General features: G+C 40.4%; 1 protein-coding gene and 1 long non-coding RNA gene across 6 annotated transcripts in view; one reads left to right on the top strand and one right to left on the bottom strand.

Annotated features, from left to right (window-relative positions):
* Nucleotides 1–20,297, bottom strand: part of RNF13 (ring finger protein 13) — a 166,833-nt gene extending 146,536 nt beyond the window's left edge. Inside the window, exons 1-2 of one of the 4 annotated variants that reach the window (XM_023753761.1) lie at nt 20,149–20,281; nt 16,001–16,078 (exon numbers count right to left, since the gene is read on the bottom strand). The gene's annotated coding sequence lies outside the window, so the exon portion shown is untranslated. The other 3 variants (XM_014455799.2, XM_006088663.3, XM_014455797.2) reach the window with 3 other exon arrangements.
* Nucleotides 20,213–21,528, top strand: LOC106697148. 2 transcript variants are annotated; one of them, XR_001348180.2, is made up of 2 exons: nt 20,213–20,335; nt 21,024–21,528. It is a non-coding gene; the product is annotated as an uncharacterized LOC106697148 (long non-coding RNA). The 2 variants fall into 2 exon arrangements; XR_002829235.1 differs by lacking the exon at nt 20,213–20,335 and adding an exon at nt 20,344–20,506.
* The last annotated feature ends 1,035 nt before the right edge of the window (nt 21,529–22,563 follow it).

The raw sequence follows: 22,563 nt of genomic DNA, 5'->3' as shown, positions 1-22,563 counted from the left end.
TAACAGAAAAAGTATGAACAGCTAGTTTTAGTGCAACATTTTTAGTGTATTACTAAAACTATTTTAGTGTAACATTTATAGTAGCCAAATCACATTTCATTTAATAGGTTGCTTTTCTTATAAATGTGCTCATGGTCATATATGTGTATTACTTATATATGATACTGCAACATTCCTCTAAAATAGTGTTCTCAACTCATACAATAACTGAATATATCAATAACTTCATAGTGTTCCTTAAAAAACATCATTGACTTCTAAGAGTTCTAACAACTGGGAACAACTAGCATATACTACAGGGTGGGACAAAAGTAGGTTTACAGATGTGAGTATGCAAAACACAGAGTTTATTCTTGTATTATTATTTGTTAATTATTATTTTCCATACAATTGTAAGCCTACTTTTGCCCCCACCCAGTATAGTTAAATTCCAATAAAGCATAGTTTTTTTAAAGCTTTTAAAGAAATGGTTGAGCAAAAGTGTCACATCAAAATATAACAATAGGCCTTAACTTTGTAAGTAATAATAAGATGCCCAAAAGTTCTTTCCAAGGAAACCAAAGGTTACTCAGCTAATTTCTCTAACATGAAGCAATTCTCATCTGTTATTAACTATTACCGTCAAAGCAAAATTTTTTCAGATTCCATGACAACTGCTTCAGAACTTAATTTTTCCAACAAATGAAACAAAATTTAAGTTTCAAATTTTGAAGGTTAGCAAACAAATGTCTCTAAAGACAGCAATTCTTTCCAACCACATACAAATTGTTCCCAACGTTTAATGTATACCAAAGTTGATTTTTCCTCCACAGAAATAATTCTTGACTATTTCCCAAAAAATATCAACCATAATAGAATTAAGAATATTGTTACTGTTAAGTGACAGCACTCTTGTCCTGTTCTTCCCCAAAATATACCTCCTTTGTCTTATGCAGACATAGGCAAATGAGTTGTCCTTTTTGATATAAACATTATTGAGCATTATGCATAAAAGTGAAATTAATAAACTGTGGTATGTGCATATAATGTAATTCTCTACAATAAAAATGAATGACAGCTACATGAACAATATAGATGAATTTCACAAAAATAATCCTGAACAAAAGTAAGTCACAAAGAATGCAAACACTATATCCCACTCATATAAAGTTCTTTAAGAGGCAAAACAGATGATATTAGAGATTCATATTTATAAGGTAAACACATAAAGAAAAATGATGAAGTTGTCATCATAAAAATCAAGATAGTGGATACTTCAAGGGTAAGAAAGGGAAGGGTGATCCGGGAAAGGTACTGCTAGGATTCCAACAATATTCTGTATCTTAACATGGGGTGTGTTGAGATGGGTCTTTATAATTATTCTTTAAACCACACACAAATGTTGTATGCACTCTCCTGTATCTATAATATCTAACCCTTTTTTAAAAGAAAAAAATAATAAAGTAGCCTGCCATTTAAAACAGTTTTATTTATTTTTTTCTGATTACATGGGAATATTATGAAAGCTAGCAAGCAATAGCCTAACAAGATCACAAGCACACAATGAGAGTCAATAAATAAATAACCATTAAAAACCAGACTCATCTTCAACCCCAGAGATAAATCTTCTTATTCAGTGGACATGATGTTGGGTCTGGTCACCTGTATTATTCATATTATTTATAGGTACTACAAGTGATTCCTATCAACAGGGAAGTTTGTAAAATATGCTTTAGCACATATTACCTGGGGGTCTGTGATAAAAATAAATGTTCCCAGGCACCTCCACTAGAAATTCAGACAGAAAGCCTATAATTTTTCTTTTTTTAAAAATGTCCCCTAGTGAATCCGTATGATCAAGCCAAAATTAGAACACACTATTCTCATAGACTGGCATGGGGCACACCAAGTCATTAATCATGAAGCTCTTTTAAGTCAAAGAAAGGTGGGGTACTAGGTCAAATTAGAAAAGAGAGGAGAAATGCTAACAAAAATACACTTCATAATTCTCTCAAATACCACTGTGTCACACACAGTGACATAGGTTGTCAATCCCAGCAATATGCCACTCAGCAAACACAAAAAAGACAATTGATAACAAAATTGCTTTCATGGATATCAAAATCTTAAGCACTATTTAGGGAAACATGCAGAAAATTCTGGTTTTCTAAGTAATCAAAAATTTTATGCCAAATGTACTTCAAAGTATAAATCTCCTGAACCAGAATTCTTTGTATGATGCTTCAGACAAATGTCACTACCATTACTATGGACAAATCAGTAGAGAACTTAATTTTGTGTCAGATGCTCTATTATCTGACATAATGTTTGTCTACCTAATCCTCAGAACAACTTTGTCAAGTAAAACAAAAACAATGCAGTTTCATTATAAAAACATTCTAGTTTCCCTATTTTAGAGGACTCAACTTCTATGTATAAGTACTAGAAACTGAACAAATGAAATCAATTCCCTTACCCATTATCTCTGCTCCAATCCCTCCATAATTTATGCATAATTTCTAAACGAAAAGCTGAGCATGCCCAATGACCTATACAAAGTTTGGTGTTATTTGGCCTACTATGTTAATGATGTAGGGTTATGGGGTACCAGATCAAGTGATTGTAACAACCGTTTCTATAAAATATCACCCCAGAGAACTGTTCTTAGCCTCCTTTTCTGTACACCACACTCTCACCTGAAAAATGTCTGCAACCTGCCAACGTACCTACCATGCCTCATTCCTTTTAATCTCTTCTACATTTTTTATTTATCATAATACTCATTCCTTTCTATCAGGCTATGCTTTGCTTACATGTTATATTTATTGTTTAGTGTCCATCTCTGTGGAAAGAATATAAACTCCAATCTTCATTTTATGGATATACCATGAAATATATAAACAGTGCCTAGTACATAAAAACTAAGACACAAACTAAAACAAACCATTTTTGTTAAAAAAAAAAAAACACCAAAAAAAAAACCTAAAACATAATTAGCCCAGGTACTTAATTTGTAGAATAAATGCACACATGGCCTCTCTTAATATTACCTTCCACAGAGCCTCTGAACATGGCCACCTCTTAACTATGGCAAATAAAATAAATTTAAGACCTTCACACTAAAAAATATGCATAAATTCTATGAAACAAAACAACTTGTTAATATATATAAACTCTGGGTGGGACTCTATGGTTTGTATTTTACATTTATCTGCATGTTTCAGAATAAAAAAATTAAAATTTTCTGAAGTCTATTTCATTTCATATAACATACCAAACAAAAGTCTAAAAGAAAATACACAGTATTTTTAATAGAAATTTGTTTCATTTGTTCTAGTTTTCTAAGTGTGCATCACTTTTATACCAAAATAATTTTTAATGAGCAAGCATCAAGGTTTTATAATTCACAAGTCTATTCACAATTTGGAGGAGATATAATTATTTCCTTCTGAAAATGTGTAATTAAAAGAAGAGTGAACAATGGGTAGATCTTGAGCTGAGAGTGAACAAATCCAAGCTGTCATTTTCTCTCTTCAAGTACTCAATTACACTCAAAAGATTCCATTTCACACTCCAGTCTTTATAGTTATAATTATTGCCATACATGTCAATGGGCTTTGAGGCAAGTGAGTCAGTTGGCAATACAGTAATGCGCAGCTTAATGAAGGGAATATGTTCTGAGAAATGTGACATTAGGCAACTTCATTGTTGAGGGAACATTATAGGGATAGGGTGCACTTACACAAACTTAGATGGTATATATAGCCTCCTACATACATAGGCTATATGGTATAGCCTATCACTCCTAGGCTACAAGCCTGTACAGTATGAGACTATACTGAACACTGTAGGTAACTGAAACACAATGGTATTTGTGTACCAAAACATATCTAAACATAGAAATGGTACAATAAAATATACAATGCAACATACTTTTTTTAAATGGCCAGACACTTAGCATGAATGGAGCTTGTAGGACTGAAAGATGCTCTGGGTGAGTCAGTGAGTAAGTGCTGAGTGAATGTGAAGACCTAGGACATTACTGTACACTACTGTAGACGTCATAAACACTGTACACTTAGGCTACACTAAATTCATAAAATGATATTTCTTCAATAATAAATTAACCGTAGCTTACTATAACTTTTATTTTATAAACTCTTCTGTAATAACACTTAGCTTAAGACACAAACATTATACAGCTTTACAAAAATATTCTTTCCTTTTATCTAATTCTATAAGCTTTTTTCTATTTTTAAGTCATTTTTAACTTTTTAAACTTTATTCTATTTTTTCTACACTTGGTGGCAGACCTTGTTTCACTTTCCTTATTTCTTTTAATAACATTTTTGTTAAAAACTAGCCAAAACCGGGTTTGGCTCAGTGGATAGAGCGTCGGCCTGCGGACTGAAGGTCCCAGGTTCGATTCCACATCTGGTCCCACTGGAAGTTCTTTGGGGGCAATTAACACCATGGAGCTGCCATCTCCTATGATAACAATGCTTTCTTTCCAGAAGGCTCTTCTTGGGGAGGTTTCATTCTTCTTAGAAATATGTCCCTAATATATTTTTAAAAAAAAAAAAAAAAAAAAAAAAAAAAAAAAAAAAATAAAAACTAAAACATATTAACCTAGGCCTACTCAAGGTCAGGATCATTGATATCACTGTCTTTCATCTCCACATCTGGTCCCACTGGAAGTTCTTTGGGGGCAATTAACACCATGGAGCTGCCATCTCCTATGATAACAATGCTTTCTTTCCAGAAGGCTCTTCTTGGGGAGGTTTCATTCTTCTTAGAAATATGTCCCTGGTGGTTAGCTTGTAAGCAGATTATGTAGCATGAACATTCCTCTCATATCTTTTGGTATTAGAGTTCATGTTTTTCAAATGTTTTAAGGAGCCTGACTGGAGAGCAATAACCATCACTGATTTTCCACTTAACATGGTTTCTAACTGGCAACATGAGCAGTGGATTTTATGTGCCTAGGAGCCAATGAGATTAAATCAAGCACAGCCCTAGCTGGTTTTGCTCAGTGGATAAAGTATTGGCCTGTGGACCGAAGGGTCCCAGGTTTGATTCTGGTCAAGAGCATGTACCTCGGATGCAAGCTCGATCCCCAGTAGGGAGTGTGCAGGAGGCAGCCGATCCATGATTCTCTCTCATCATTGATGTCTATCTCTCTCTCCCTCTCCCTTCCTCTCTGAAATCTATAATATATATGTGTATACATATACATATTTAAAATAAAAAAATGGTGTGGTAGCTTGAAAAAAATAAATAAATAGATCAAGCACAAAAGAAAATTATACAACTAAGAGACAGAGATAAACACAAGATGCATGAGGCTGCTGCCAGCGTAACACAACATACTGTTTTACAGCAAACTTTTTTATAAATAGAAAGAGGTCACTCTAAAATGATAAAAAGTATAGTATAGTAAATATATAAACAATAATATAGTCCTTTATTGTCAATTAATCATATCAATTAATAATCATAATTATCAAGTAGTATATATTGTACATTGTATGTGTTATACTTTTATATTACTGACAACACAGGTTTGTTTATACATGCATCATGACAAACACGTGAGTAATGCAATGCACTACAATGTCAGTAGGGGACAGAAATTTTTCAGCTCCCTTAAAATCTCACTAGAGGCCCAGTGCATGAATTCATGCACGGGTGGGGTCCCAAGGGGAGTAAGTGGGGCCAGGATGCCCTTGCCAGGATCCATCCCACTGACATTCGCGCTGGTTGTCGGGAGCCACCCGGTGGCCGCTTTTATATTGTTTCTTCCTTGCAGAGGGTCTAGGGAGGAGAAGCAACAGCGGTGCCTGAGGAGGCCAGCGGTGCTGTCGGGATCATGCTGGCAGTGCTGGTCCATTGGTGCCTGGCCCGTTCTCCGGAGATTGGACCTGCAGGACTATGGAGGGAGTGAGTGGCTGGGCTGGTGGGCCACCAGGACGGGTCGGTCAGCTGAGTGACGCTCTTGCTGTGGGAGCACAATGACCACCAGGGGGCAGCTCCTGCATTGAGTGTCTCCCCCTGGTGGTCAGTGCACGTCATAGCCACCGGTCATTCCAGTCGTTCTGGTCATTTGGTCACTTAGATTTATATGCATATACTAGAGGCCCAATGCACAAAATCTGTGCAAGGGGCTCAGCCCCTGCCGCCATGGCGGCCACCTCTGCCTCAGCCCCCACCACTGCAGCTTCATCTGGAAGGTCATCCAGAAGGATGTCCAGAAGGACATCCAGTCTAATTAGCATATTAAGCTTTTATTATTAAAGATGGGACCGCCCTCATATATGTGCTCCATCGTTGGTCAAAATGTCATTATGCAGCACATGACTACATTACAATCAACTACAAGTAACAGCTTGACAAACTATGATGACATAGAATACTAGCGTCCCATTTCCATGGGCAAGGAGCTCAACACCGGGCTCAAGCCCAAAGGCATGACCAAACCAATACCAAAACTTCACATTCTTAGGTCTATCTCCTAGAACCCCACCAGGCACCAAATCTGTATCAGTAGAAGTTCAATCAAGAGACAGAAACTACATACTAAATTAAACAGAGAGTGATTAGCATAATAATTATTAAACTACTAGAGGCCCGATGCATGAAAATTCATGCACTGGAGGGCAGGTCCCTCAGCCTGGCCTGCCCCCTCTCACAGTCCAGGAGCCCTCAGGGACGGGAGGCGACCCGGCTATCAGGGAAAGTGACGCCCTATCACACCTCTGCTGCTGCCACTGCCAGCAGAGCAAGCCTCAGCCGGCCCTGGTTACCTGAGCCTCGAACGACCCTGGGCAGCTGGGGGGCTGAGGGGACTGGGGGACTCTGGAGGCAGGCAGGCCCGGCCTTGCCGTGGGCCTGCTATCCCGGCAGGGCTAAGAGGACTGGGTGCTGCCATCTTGTGGCTGTGGGCACTGCCATCTTTGAGGGCATGGCAGTCAATTAGCATATTCCCTCCTTATTGGCTATGGGTGCCACCATCTTTGAGGGCGGGGCAGTCAATTAGCATATTTCCTCCTTATTGGCTGTGGGCGCTGCCATCTTTGAGGGCGGGGCATTTAATTAGCATATCACCTCCTTATTGGCTGTGGGTGGTGCCATCTTTGAGGGCGGGACAGTGAATTAGCATATTCCCTCCTTATTGGCTCTGGGCATCGCCATCTTTGCAATGGTGTGAGGGTCAATTAGCATATTCCCTCTTTATTAGATAGGATAATAGGATAGTAGCTATAAAGATGTAACAGGGGCAGGAGAGAGGGGCACGATGATACCTCTGAGAGTATATCTTCATTAACTTCATTATGGTGATGGTTTCATAGTTATTTAAATATCTCAAAGCTTATCAAAGCATACACTAAATATGTACAGTTTATTGTATGTCAATTGTAAGTCTGCAAAGCTGTTTTTATTTTTTTAAAGAAAAATAATAATTAAACTATGTTGGGAAAACAGTGCTGAGGGAGAGAACCCAAAATTATAAACTTGGTAGAGGGTCCCCTCCCCAAGGCTGGGATTTCTCATTGGAGAAGGTATGGTTGCAGCACACTAGATGATAGAGAATTTCACTGGGTTTTCCAAAACCAGAGCTGATTCACTGTTGCCAGACAGCAGGAAACAATCCTCTGGAATGCAGACAAGCAGAGGTAATCTAGGCACTGCAGGCATGAGGCCTGAGGTAGGCAGTGTCTACTTCAGAATGGCCTAACAAGGTGGTCACCAGGTCTGGGGCTAAAAGGTCACTGAAAACCTTTGTTCTCTGGGCACATGGCTAAGACAGAGCAACACCAGATCTTCCCACCCATATGTACTGTTGACAGACCATGCAGTAGGATCAAGAAAATGGAAAGCACAGCTCATGAGAACTAGGAAGAAAAGAAAAAAACTCTTCCTCCAGTAAGTTGTCTCTAGTACTTAGTCCACTCCAACACCTGATAAAGCTTAATTAACATCATGCTCTTTGTAAAGGAAAAATGCTTAAGAGTCCAGTCCATTATTGAAGAGCATGTATTGAACGGTGAATTTGGAGCAGAAATAAACTGATAACTGACACAGTAATCTTTCTGTTTTTAATAGTACTTAAATAAAACAGTTCTTCTCTCATTTAACAGTAGAAAAAAGAAAGTGAATATGTGGCCATTAGTATGTATTAACGTGCAGAATCTGAAAAAGCATCCACAGTCTCTCTGAAATATCATTTATCTTTATTTTTCTTTAATTTTAAAAAAACTTTATTGTTGATTCTCTCTCATCATTGACGTTTCTATCACTCTCTCCGTCTCCCTTCCCTCTCTGAATTAAAATGTCCATCAACAGATAAGTGGATGAAGGGTAGTATATACTATCCTATATAATAAAGAGCTAATATGCAAATGGTCATCACGCCCTCACGCCCTCACGCCCTCGCGCCGGGGCACCTGAGGCCGGGGCCGAGGGACCTGAGGCCGCGCCCCCACCCTGGCGCCGGGGCACTCGAGGCTGCGCCCCCCGCCCGGCAGGGCTTGACGGGGGACCTCAGCCTGTGTCCCCCCATCCAGCGGGGCTTGACGGGGGACCTGAGGCTGCACCCCCTGCCCAGCGGGGCTTGACAGGGGATCTGAGGCTGGGCCCCCGCCCTGCGGGGCTTGACAGGGGTGGGGCCGGCCAGATTGGGTTTTGCGCAATTCCGAGGCACGTGGGTGGGTGGGGACTTGACTCTGGGTCCCACAGCACGCCCCAGACTCTGACAGGAGGGAGATTTTTATATACATTTTACTGATTTTCTTTCATCTCTGACACTTCTATTATTGAGAATGGGCAAATAGCAATATTAAAATATTTCTAATAATTAATTAAATATTTCTCTAATAAATTTCCTTTTAATGTGCACAAATTTCATGCACCAGGCCACTAGTACAACAATAATGATTTAACTGTAAAAAGCAAAGAAGTACTGATATATCAAATGTGTCTTGCAACAATATGGAAGATCCTCAAAAAGAATATGCTAGTGGAAGGAGCAAATACAAAGGGTCACATATTATATAGCTCCATTTATATGAGATTTCCAGAATAAACATGAGATGTCCAGGAAATTCATAGAACTAGAAAGCAAGCTGGTGGTTGCCGGGACTGGGGGCAGCAGGAAATGGGGAGTAACTACTTAATTGGTTTAGGATTTATTTTGGAGTGATAAAAATGTTTTGTAACTATATAGCAGTAGTAGTTGTACAACACTGTGAATGAACTAAATGCCACTCAAATGCTAACTTTAAAATCATTAATTTTATATTACATGAATTTCACCTCATAAAAATGTTAAAGCAATTAATTTTTATGATACATGTTGACAAATGTATAAATTACAACCACAGTTCTTCCTTTTTGAAGGTCAAACATATAAATTACAAGCACCATTAATTAGGCAAATAAAGCACTCTTCAACATTTGAATTTTATAACTAAGCAAAATAGAAATTAAACTCCTATTCTCTTTCATGGCCTGATTTAGAAATATTCACCAATCACCAAGTGTGGTTATTTCCCCCTGGAAATTCATTCCCTCTAGCAAGATCATTAAAAATTGAGCCTGAACCAGAGTCATATTCAATCAATTAAAATTCAACAAATTTCTAGCCCCTTAGAAATGATTATAAATCAAATTCTTGTAGCTGACCAGAGCAGGTCTCTTATTTCAATGAGCAGAATATCCCAAAATTTCAGCTGTCTTTTCAATTTATGGCTATAAACATTGAAATGTTTGTGGGTTTTTCTTGATTTTTTTTAATCCTCACCGAGGATATGTTTACTAATTTGAGAGAGAGAGGAAGGACACACAGAGAGAGAAACAGCAATGTGAGAGAACAACATCAATCAGTTGCCTATTGTATGCACCCTAACTCGGGATCAAACCTACAACCTTTCTGGAGTACTGGACGACACTCCAACGAACATTGAAATGTTTTTTTTGTTTTGTTTTATTTTTTTTTGTGGTTTTTTTGTTTGTTTTTTTAATATATTTTTATTGATTTCAGAGAGGAAGGGACAGAGAGTGAGAGATAGAAACATCAATGATGAAAGAGAATCATTGATTGACTGCCTCCTGCATGGCCCCCACTGATGACCAAGCCCGCAACCCGGATATGTACCCTGACCAGGAATCGAACGATGACTTCCTGGTTCATGGACCGACGCTCAACCACTGAGCCACACTGGCTAGGATGCAATGTTTTAATGTCTAAAATTTTCAAGGTTACTCATACTCTAAAATCACAAAATTGACATTGTTCCTCAAACTTTATTTCACAGTTAAAAGACTGATTTCCTCAAGTAGGACTACAATGTTGAAATTACTAGAAATAACATAAGTATCTTCCTCATGGACCTTTTCCTTAAAAGGATTATAAAGGTAGATATAAAAATGCCTGATCATGTTACTCTCTGCATAAAATTCCTTAACAGATAAAATAAGTTTCAGAAAAAAGCTCAAAACTAAATAGTGAACTAGCACAGAAAGTTCTTCAAAAACTGGCTCTATGATGCTAGCTATTCCTTCTTTCTTCTCTGACCATATGAACTTTTTCTTTTCCCAGCCATTGTGCCAATTTAAACTAATTTAATTGTTCATCATTTTCATTATTCTTTAAACTCTTTGAAGTTAGAAACTAAACCTTTTCAATCTAGTATACTCAACATCTAACACAATAATCAAAGGCTGCTGTAAAATTAAAGTATGAAAATATGGGTCCAGAGACAGAAGCATGGAAGGGGTTGACCAATTTCAGAGGGAACCTGGGGGGGGGAGGGGTGTCGTTAACCAGGGAACTTATATACATAGCCCATGGACACAGATAATAGTGTGCTGAAGGCTTAAGGCTTGGGAGGGGCGGGTGTGGGATGGAGGGAGTCAATGGGAAAAGATAAAAGGGGGGAACAACTGTAATACTTTTAACAATAAAGATAATTTTTTAAAAAAGATCCATTATTAGTATGTAAAGTATCATTGCTTGTTTTTTTTTACATAATGCAAAAGGGAAAACTATATATTAGGCTATAATTTGCTTTTTTTGAAATTACGCTGTGGTCTTACCAGTAAATAACATCAAATAGATAACATTAATTTTGTAGGCATCTTTTTTAAACATCTGGTTTGTTAAAAAGAGTATAAATTTAGTTCCTATTATTATTCAATGAAAGCTCATGATCAGCTCTATTTTATCTACATTATAAAGTGAAACATTTCTGCAATAGAGACTGTAAAACTGTAAGAAATCTTAAAGGCAGATTTTTCTAATGTGATTTTTTTTTCTTTATTGAGTAAGGTATTACATGTGTCCTTATACCCCCATTCCTCCCACCCCCCACTCGTGCCCTCACTCCCCTAGTGTCTGTGTCCATTGGTTATGCTTATATGCATGCATACAAGTCCTTTGGTTGATCTCTCCTCCTTCCCCCTACCCTCCCCTGCCTTCCCTCTGAGGTTTGATGGTCTAATCCAGGGGTGGGCAAACTTTTTGACTCGAGGGCCACAATGGGTTCTTAAACTGGACCGGAGGGCCGGAACAAAAGCATGGATGGAGTGTTTGTGTGAACTAATATAAATTCAAAGTAAACATCATTACATAAAAGGGTATGGTCTTTTTTTTTTTTTTTTTTAGTTTTATTCATTTCAAACGGGCCGGATCCGGCCCGCGGGCCGTAGTTTGCCCACGGCTGGCTCTAATCGATGCTTCTCTGTCTCTGGATCTGTTTTTGTTCATTAGTTTATGTTGTTCATTATATTCCACAAATGAGTGAGATCATGTGATATTTATCTTTCTCTGACTGACTTATTTTGCTTAACATAATGCTCTCCACGTCCATCTATGCTGTTGCAAATGGTAGGAGTTCCTTCCTTTTTATAGCAGCGTAGTACTCCATTGTGTAGATGTGCCACGGTTTTCTAATCTACTCATCTGCTGATGGGCACCTAGGCTGTTTCCAAATCTTAGCTATGGTAAATTGTGCTGCTATGAACATAGGAATGCATATATCCTTTCTGACTGGTGTTTCTAGTTTCTTGGGATATATTCCTAGAAGTGGGATCACTGGGTCAAATGGGAGTTCCATTTTTAGTTTTTTGAGGAAACTCCATACTGTTCTCCACAGTGGCTGCACCAGTCTAAAAGCAGATTTTTTAACTAGAAAATTTCAACTACCTCATTTTACAAATGAGGAAAGGAACAGAGGTCAAGTTATTTATGCAAAGTCACCCTTAATGTTTATGTTTTCAGCTACAATGTAACTCTACCTCCATTTCAACCTCATAGGTAAGCCAGGCAATGCAATTCATAGCACCCTTTTCTTTTTCCCTACCTCCAATCTAGTGAGAGGATAAAGGTCCTTAATATTTGCTACATTTAACTGTTTTATCTTTAAGATCTGGCCCCCACCTTAACACAACCTTCTCCCCACCACAATTAGTAAGTACCTACATTTGCTAATTATTAAATACATCTAAGTCATTCAATTGGGAAGGGAAATGGGGAGACAAACATGAGTAAGAATGACATTGTTCCTTCAAAGTGCTCTACAAAACTAAGTACAATGTGGTATAGTACTTTTATCACCTGTTTAAGATGGTGTCTTTTTTTTTTTCCCCAAGGGAAAAAGATTTATTAAAGGCAGATTAAAGAGTCTTTGGGAAAGTAGAAGAAATGGACCCAGGCTGAGCTTCCAAGAACTACCAAACTGCACTGAAGAACTGAGCTCTCAAGGAAGCTATTGTTTTTGCCATAATGTAGAAGGCGCAGAATCAGGAAGCACAGTTGCTACACCTGCTAGCTCTATATCTATGCTGCTTCTGCTGCAGTTTTTTTTTAAATATATTTTATTGATTTTTTTTTACAGAGAGGAAGGGAGAAGGACAGAGAGTTAGAAACATCGGTGAGAGAGAAACATCGATCAGCTGCCTCCTGCACACCTCCCACTGGGGATGTGCCTGCAACCAAGGTACATGCCCTTGACCGGAATCGAACCTGGGATCTTTCAGTCTGCAGGCCGACGCTCTATCCACTGAGCCAAACCAGTCAGGGCTGCTTCTGCTGCAGTTTGTTCCAGCAAAAGGAATGTCCTGTGCCCAGTCTCTCCCTTCACCTAATCCAGACCCAAATTAGTGTCTAGTGTGAGAGTGTCTGATGAGCAGCACCTAAATCATATTTAGAAAGAAGTCTGGAAAATAGTTATTTTGCTCTCCAACATGTATAGTACCCAAAACTAGAAGAGGGTTGGAACAGATGTTTAGCAAATCGATTTACAGATTCTGCCATAAAGAGTAGTCAGGTGGCTTATACCCTTTTCTTTTTTTTTAAGTCTTTATTGTTGAAAGTATTACATATGTCCCCTTTTTCCCTCATCAACTCCCTCCAGGCCACCCCCAGGCCCTCACTACCCCACAGTCTGCATCCATGGGTTATGCATATATGTATTCAAGGTCTTCAACTGATTACCTATCACCCACCCTCTGAGATTCTGCTCTTTATAAATATACTAGAGGCCCGGTGCACGACATTCATGCACTCAGGGAGTCCCTCAGCCTGGCCCCCCCTCCAGGCCTAAGCCATCAGTCAGACATCCTTAACACTGCCGTGGAGGCAGGAGAGGCTCCCACCACCACTGCTGTGCTCACCAGCCTGGAGGGGGCAGGTCCTGCTTTGAACATCTACTCCCCGGTGGTCAGTGTGCATTATAGCGACAGGTCGTTCCACTGTTTGGTCAATTTGCATATTACCCTTTTATTATGTAGGACTAGAGCTCGATGCATGAAATCCATGCAAGAGTAGGCCTTCCTTCCCCCAGCTGCCAGCACCGGCCTCCCTCTGGCACCCAGGACCCGGGCTTCCCTCTGGCCCCCAGCAGGCACCCGGGACCTGGGCTTCCCTCACAGCCCCAGCTTCATCCAGAAGGTCATCTGGAAAGATGTCCAGTCTAATTAGCATATTACACTTTTATTATTATAAATAGTACTAGAGGCCCGGTGCACAAAAATTTGTGCACTCGGGGGGGGGGGGGGGGGGACCTCAGCCCTGCCTGTGCCCATTTGTAGTCCAGGACCCCTTGGGGGATGTCCACCTGTTGACTTAGGCCCACTCCCCGGGGGGATCAGGCCTAAGCTTGCAGTCAGACATCCTTCTGGCAGCCAGGGAGCCCTCGGGGGATGTCCGACTAAAGGCTTAGGCCCCCAAGGGATCGGGCCTAAACCGTTAGTTGGACATTCTTAGTGCTGCCACGGAGGTGGGAGAGGTTCCTGCCACCACTTCTGTGCTGGCCACCATAAGCCAGCTTCTGGCTGAGTGGCACTCCCCATATGGAAGTGCACTGACCACCAGGGGGCAGCTCCTGCATTGAGCATCTTCCCCCTGGTGGCCAGTGCGCATCATAGCAACCGGCCATTCTGCCATTCAGTCAATTTGCATATTAGCCTTTTATTATTATTATATAGGATGTCCCTATTTCCCCCCTTTTGCCCCCTCTACCCAGTTCTTGCCCCCCACTTCTCTCTGGCCATCACCATACTGTTGTCTGTGTCCATGGGTCCATGGGTTGTGCATATATTTTCTTTGGCTAATCCCTTCTTTAAATTCACTTCTTTAAATTTTTATTTTCAGATAAGTGCTTAGAACTGCACTATTATATATTTTCTATTATATCATTTAGAATTAAGGTATTTTTTAATTGAACCCTTGTAAATTTTAGCAAAATTTAATAAATTATGCTAGAAGCAATGAGAAGATTTTTCATGTAATGCAAATACATTTCAATTAATATTTTATTAATTTTTAATTTTTTAATATTTTAATTTTAAATAATCTCATATATGTAAAAAAAACTATAAAATACTACAGCATATTATATGTACCCTTCACCCAATTTCTTAGGTGTTAATAATTTAAACATAACCATTATACAAACTAACAAAATTTGGAATATATTTTTCTTATAATCTCTTTACTGTTACTTAATCCATTTACTTTGTTTTTGTTAATCTTCACCCAAGGATATTTTTCCATTGAATTTTAGAGAGAGTGAAGGGAAAGGGAGAGACACATTGATTGGTTCCCTCCTGCACATGCTCTGATAGGGACTGGGGGTCAAGCCAGCAACTGAGGTACATGCCCTTGACTGGAATCGAACCTGGGACCCTTCAGTCCACAGGCTAATGCTCTATCCACTGAGGAAAACAGGCTGCAGCTTAATTCATTTACTTTTAATCTATGTGTGTCTTTATATTTAAAGTGGGTTTTGTTTTTGATTCACCCTCATAATCTGTCTTTTAATTGGTGCATTTATGCCACTGACTTTCAGAGTGCTTACTGATAGAGTTACTGCCATATCTGGCGGCTTCTGGGGCTTCCGGGGCCCGCCTGCCTGCGGCCCGGGACCGGATCCGATGACGGGCGGCAGGCAGGCAGCTTCTGGGGTAGCCCACGAGGGCCTGGATGGCGGCTCGCGCTGGTGGCTCATGCTGTCCCGCCCTGCCTGCAGTATGCAAATTAGCCGCCATCTTTGTTGGCGGTTAATTTGCATATCTCGATGATTAGCCAATGGGAGGCGTAGCGAAGGTACGGTCAATTACCATGTTTGTCTATTATTAGGTAGGACTAGAGGCCCGGTGCACAAAAATTTGTGCACTGGCACGGGGGTGGTGTCCCTCAGCCCGACCTGTGCCCTCTCACAGTCTGGGACCCCTTGGGAGATAACCACCTGCTGGCTTAGGCCCACTCCCCGGGTGGCAGATGGCAGGCCCAGATCCTGCGCTGGGTCACACACAGCAGGCCCGGATGGCAGCGGGGTGGGCAGCGGATTGCACTGTCCCACCCCGCCTTCAGTATGCAAATTTAACGGCCATCTTTGTTGGGTTAATTTGCATACTCTTCTGATTGGCTGATGGGCGTAGCGAAGGTATGGTCAATTAGCATCTTTGTCTTTTATTAGTGTAGATAAGAAAAATCTAATTACTTTCCATTACTAAAATTTACCTTATTTCTCCCACTGAAAGATAATTTCCATGGGGTCAAGGATTTTGTCTCTTTGGTTCACTAATGTACTCGGAGTGCCTAGAACAGACATAGAAGGCACTTAATAAATACTTGGTGAGTGAATGCTGTAGAAAAACCCATAAGTAGCAGGCTTCAAGTAATGTTTCCAACAATAGTGTGACAAAATATGTAAACCTTTCCTTCTCCTATCACTTGTGCCTAATGTTCAATATTTTATTCGATTGGCCAGTAACTCAGGCCTTGCATTACAAGGAAGTAAAAATAGTTCAGAGATGGATAAATTATACTGCTTAATTCAGCATCATGCCCTATTCAAATGCACCAAACCCCAGAAAATTTGCCAAAAGAGAAAACCTAAAGGCCTACTACTCTTAGATCTGAGCTGTTTTTTCAAGTGTGAAGGGTCTCCAAATGGTTTTCTTTCCTTCTTACCAAAGGTCAGAATTCTCTTATCTCATTGTCGTTTTATAAAATGAGGAAACTGAAGCCAGAGAATGGGTAGCACAGAGATTCATTCACAGAATTTCTCTTCTTCCCATCATGTAGCCTTCTTCTCTTATCCTTTGAGGTTCTCCTTCCACAGTCTTAGCTATAAGCAAAATACAATCTCACTAGGTCCCCTCTTGTTACTGCCCCATAAAAAGCACACATGTTCTCTGTTTTGAAAGGTTTTGCTATTAAGGGTAACAAAGTGGGGATGACAAAAATAACAAATCTGAAGATGTTACAATTTAACATTCAACTGTGTGTACGAATGCCTGGCACTACCTAAAAATCACAGCATCTTTCCAAGTTCTTAGTGAGCCTCCAATTTATTGGCTCTTCTTGAAATAATAAATAGGAGTCTTGCTAGGTTTCCAAAATTTTCCCTCCCACCTACCTTCTTTCCTATCTTCCCAGGACACAAAACATATCACAGAGAAAAATAGTGGGTACATCTCTATTAAGTGAGAAATTAGCATTTCTGAGGACCTTCAAGAGTCACATCACCCCTGTGAAACTTTGACCCACAGGCGAATTTTCCTCAAAATGTGAGCAAATCGTCTCTTAGATTTTTATGGAACATACAAAGCTCCCAGTTCCCATTTTACATTTCCAAACATCTGAATAACTCCTCAGCTCCAAAACCAAAATCCCTATCATAAATTCTTCTCCTAAATCCCCTTCCACCAAAACCTGTTCTTCATAATATCCTTGTTTTTGTTAATAGATCACTATCCTCCCAAAAATTTCTTATACTTATGTCAGTTCCCAATGTCAACATAAACATTTCTTAGGTCTCTACACCCTTCACTACAATCACACTGTCATCATTCTTGACTCAACTACTGTAATTTTTAACTCCACTGTATTCCAACCTCCAGGCTTCCACTACACCAGACTTCTGTTAAAGATTACTATCCATAAAAAAAAAGATTAATATCCATAAAAAGGGGTTCTTTTCAACTAAGAATCATGTACAAAATCCTTACCCTGGTATTAAGGATCTACATAATCTGTAAATAGGTATCCTTACCAGCCTGTTCCTTAAACATACAACTTTGCTTTCCTACCTCAGTATCTTTGATGGTTCAGTGTCCTTATGTGGAACTAGCTTTCACCTCCCATCCTCCTCCAACCTCTAACAATATTTTGAATGTTCACATCCTCAAGGAAAGAAAAATGGCTGAGGCATATCATTCATTGAACACATATTCTGTCCAGTGCTTTACAAATTATCCTAGTTCCCACAAAAACATAACGGCTTACTACATTTTTTTAAGGAAGAGTTGAAGAAACTGAGGGCCAAAAGAGCTTACGCAAAGTCGTCCAAACCAGCAAGGAAACAATCCAAAATAACCCCATAGCGTTCTGTACTTTTTAATAAAACATGACATAAGATGGAAGGCTTTACTGTCAGAATGCCCACATGCAAATTCTAGTAACTCCAGTAACAACCTGTGCTAACTCAGCATGTATTTGTGATGCCTTCGTTCCCCATATAAAAAGGGGGTAATAGTACTATCTACCACATTGATAACAGTGAGAATTACATAAGATAATATAAAGTGCTTAGATTTGTATTTGGCCCATAGTAAACAATCAATGCTAGCTATTATTACTGTTGTTGCTATTTATATGCTATGATATGTAAACTCTGACTATATCAATTATATGTTCTATTTCCAAAACAACTTTTACATAATGTGAAAGCTTAATACTGTATTTTTATATATGCTCAATAACCATTTGCAGAATACATTTATTTTTAAATAATGATTAAACTCCATGTTGTATTAAAAGAAATTCACTGTTTCCTCTTTTAAGAAAACTAACAATGCTTACCAACTTTCTTCCCTTTTTGTCATGTGAAACTACCATATGCAATGCCATATGGCAGTAATATGTCAAATGATGCAAAATACTATTTTGATTTAAACTCATCTTGCCTTCTGCTAAACATTAATTCCCAGATTTTAAAACGTCCAAAATCATACTTTTTACTTAAACACCAACTGCTTTTAGGTCATACCAGTTTAAAGTAAGCATACCATGAAATTTGACCAAGCCATTTCATTTCATTTTTCTATGGCAATAACTATAAAACATAAAATGCCTTCCTACCCAATGTAACTCGAAGACATAAACCTATCATACCCTTAGTCCTACCCTTACTTTGCTAAAATTAGTACCTGAAAAACTTCTACTACATCTATGTTACTCTGATGCAGAAAACTATCAAAGGAAGGGTATTGAATGCTAGTAACAAAATGCTTGAGAGAAATGAGCTTTAAACAAGGATAGATGAGAGTTTATTCCAAACCCTTCAAGTACTGAAACTGCACAAACCAAGATTCTGCCCACATGATTTACTATTACACATGGAGACATCAAGCTGGTTGGCTTCAAATAAAAGCAGAAGTAAAAAATATATTAATAAAATATTGTCATTTCTAACACAAAAATAACTGAACTCTACCAATTATTTTAAAAAAACATTGAGGCTTAACTATGTAATAACTTATTTCAATTAATTCATTATTTCAATTAATGAATAAGAACATTAACATCTTCTTCATATACACATATTTAAAAACCAACAAAAACTTCATGAAATAAATATCTACTCTTACTCCATAGGATGTCCTCTGATATTTCTCCCTCTCTTTCTCTTTCTAATGTTAATGTCAATGCACTAAATTGATTCCAAAATCCATTAATATACTAAACTCTTTTGGTGGCACACCCAATCTGACTTATATTGTATCAAAACCGCAGATGTTCTCCTTGGAAAACAACAGATCATTGTTGAAAGAAATGTCTTCGTTCTCACTGTTCCTGCTGCATCACTGACAAATAACAGTCGGTCAGGTCTGGGGACACAAGAGGACCTGAGTGGCTGCCCACGGTACTGAAACTGAGGACAAAACGATAGTTTTGGAAATTTATTATTGCCAAATTAGACCAAAATTGAGGAGTTTACCACAAGCTGACAGAGCACTCAGCGGCTGCCACCAAAGTTACTGGTGGCCTGAGTGCTTCTGGGGTCGCTTGGCCTCGGGTGGGGCTGCTCCCTCTCCCGCACAGGGTTCTGCCGGTCACGCAATAGGCTTCCGGGCAGAGCAGCAGACTCTGAGAGGCAGGGCCGGGGACTCGGTGTCCAGCAGAGTCACGTCCCACCTACAATCTGAGCTCCCACTGGGCGGGGGCGGGGGCGAGGGGGAGGGAGTGGAAAAGGAGGAGGGAAAAGGTTGGGAAGAAAGGAGGTGACAGCCTCTTTTTTCCAAACATTAAAGAGTCCCCGCAACTAAAGTCTAGCCTGGGGACTTTGCGGCAAGAGAAGCCTTCCAAACATCTTCCCAAGCTCCTGCCACCTCGGCAGGGAACTGTGAGGAGCCAAACGGATAAACCAGCAACTTCAGATACAGACAAACTCATGAGAGGGAGGAGGGGTGAGGGGTGGGGGAGTCTCGGCCCTCCCAAGGCAGAGCTTTTTATCTTTATAACCTTTTACGAAAAGCTTATTTTCCTCTGCGCCCAGCCTGCGGAAGAACAGCAAAGACCTCGCAGCTCCAAGTCAGGCGAGGGGGTGTGTTCTCCGGCCCAGGCCCGGCGCCCGGCCGCTCCGAGGCCGCGGGGGTTCTTACCTGGAAGCTGGCCCCACAACACAGACAGGCTCGCGGGACGCGTCTCTGCGGGAGAAGTCCTAACCTGATTCCATGACTGAGTCTCCTCACCGACCCCAGAGCCCGGAGCGGCAGCGGGGACTACAGCACCGCGACAAGGCGGAAGTCCCGCCCCACGCGCCTCATTGGCCTGCACCCGAAGGCGGAAGTAAGCCATTGGGCCCCGGCTGTGTTTGCTAAGGCTCCTTCCCACACTCACGCTGTGACTCCGCCTGCTCGCGGGGCTCGGAGAAATGCCCAGTTGGTGGAGACGAGTTCTTGGCTGCGTGATCGGTCTTCCCCTGAGGGCAGGGTGGGGCAGACTTCTGCTTTTGGCCGGGTAGGGAGCAGGCTGGCCCAGAGGTCTGTGCCCCCGGGAGTGGAGGCCGTGGGGTCCGGAGGGGCCCTGACCGAGCGGCCAGGGCCGGCAGCCCAGGTCTGATGTGGCTGTTGGGCGGCAGCAGCCCGACACCCTGGTCGGCTGCGCCCGGGAGGCCCTGGAGCTGGTACCAGGGCGTCTCTTCCTGCACCCACTCGCCCGGCCGGCTGAAGCGGCGAGGACGAGGACAAGGCCTCACCCCCTCTGCACGCTGTCCGCAGGCTGAGAGCGGAGACTGACGCGACCTAGGCCGGCGCCTTAGAGTCCCGGTGCAGTGGTTAGGGGTGCGAGCGCCCAGAGGGCTACCTGCAGTCCTCGCCTGGCTGGGAGCCGCGCTGACCTTAGCACTCTGGGCCTGACTGGGGCCGACTCCTGGACTCGGCAAAAGTCAAACTATTTGATTAAGCCCTACGTCAGACTTTTAAAACCTTTGCCTCCTTTGGATGAATCAAAAATTCTCTCCTCTACCTCCCTTCAGGTAAACCTTACCCGTCCCGGGCGTTCCAGTCTCAAACGAAGCTTCTTTGAAATTTAACCGGATTGGACCATCCACGCTGATTATCAGTTGCCAATTAGCCACTTTGAAGAGGCAATGGAAAAAAAAAAAGAAGAAGCAGTGGGTTTACTGGAAAAAATTGCATGAAGTCCTGAATTAGAATGCCAGGAGACGCTAGATTCTGGTCCTGCTTCTGTTTCAAAATAAGGCGCCTTTACAGGTTTTACATCCTTCGACCTCATCTTTTAAACAAAGGAGGGGCCAGAGGGGCTAGCACAGAAAACACCTGCAGAATACCATTGGATGTAACTTTTAATTTGATTGCTCTGGGTACACCTGAGTGACTGAAAAAGGAATAGGAGGAAAACTCTTTCCCCATTGTGTATCTTTTGGTGCCTTTGAATTTTGTACCTTGTGAACACTACTCAAAAATTAAATACAAAAATGTTAAAAATCAAATTACAATAAAATAACAAAGGCCATCAAATATATTTTCCTCTTCTATGTACCCTCTGGCTATATATTCTACATATTCTAAATTTTACAAGTGTGAAGACAGTCACACTTAATACACAATCCTGCCTTTAAGATAATTGTACATAAAAATCAGAATTGGGGATAGTACTATGAAGTCTAGTATAATTAGTGTAAACATAGTTACAATGTCTAAGCATTTCTTCATTAATTCTCAAATTGGCTTTATATTAAATCAAAGATTTCTTAAATGACATCGAAAGAAGTAAAAAATGTTACAGGTTAAAAAAGAACAAAGAAGAGATTCTTTTATTCCTTAAGTAAAAGCACCTTGAGGACAAAACATTTTGATCTGACTAATCTGCTCTTCTGGTTACAATTGGTATAGTTCTTTCAGTTATAAACAAGATAAAGTGCTATTTGTACTGCATTTAGGCCTACTAATTGTGCTTCACTCTAAAGAAGTATCGATTCTCCCCACTGTGTTGAATAAAGGTAAATTGGAAGAAAATAGATTGGGAAAACCTACTATCTTTGTAAAAGTAGGTTAGCCTGTAAGGTTGATATCTATCTTAATTATGGCTTTCAAAAACATAAGGGTTAAAAGAAAATGAGCTATTAGGACTTTGTGTTTGATAGTGTTGTTGTTGTTTTTAAATCCTCCTAAAAATACAGATAGCATTGTAGAATTTCCCACGTCCAAAATATTATAAGACAGCAGCAACAACCAAACAAAAAAAAACACAAGATACCCAATTACCTAATTGTCTAAAATGGCTTAAAAGTAGTTTTCCCTAAAATATGAAAAGAATGCAGATCCCAGCTGGTGTTGCTCAGTGGTTGAACATCAATCCATGAATCAGGAGGTCAGAGTTCAATTCCTGGTCAGGGCACATGCCTGGGTTGTGGGCTTGATCCCCAGTAGAGGGCATGCAGGAGGCAACCCATCAATGACTCTCATTGATGTTTCTCTCCTCCTTTCCTCTCTCTGAAATCAATAAAAATATATATTTTTTTTAAATGCAGGCTCTTTAAGTACTGAGATTAA

Source organism: Myotis lucifugus, unplaced genomic scaffold (assembly GCF_000147115.1).
Source record: "Myotis lucifugus unplaced genomic scaffold, Myoluc2.0 scaffold_50, whole genome shotgun sequence".
NCBI classification, from domain to species: domain Eukaryota; kingdom Metazoa; phylum Chordata; class Mammalia; order Chiroptera; family Vespertilionidae; genus Myotis; species Myotis lucifugus.
Note: the sequence above shows the minus strand (reverse complement) of the source record. Positions and strands in the feature narration are given on the sequence as shown.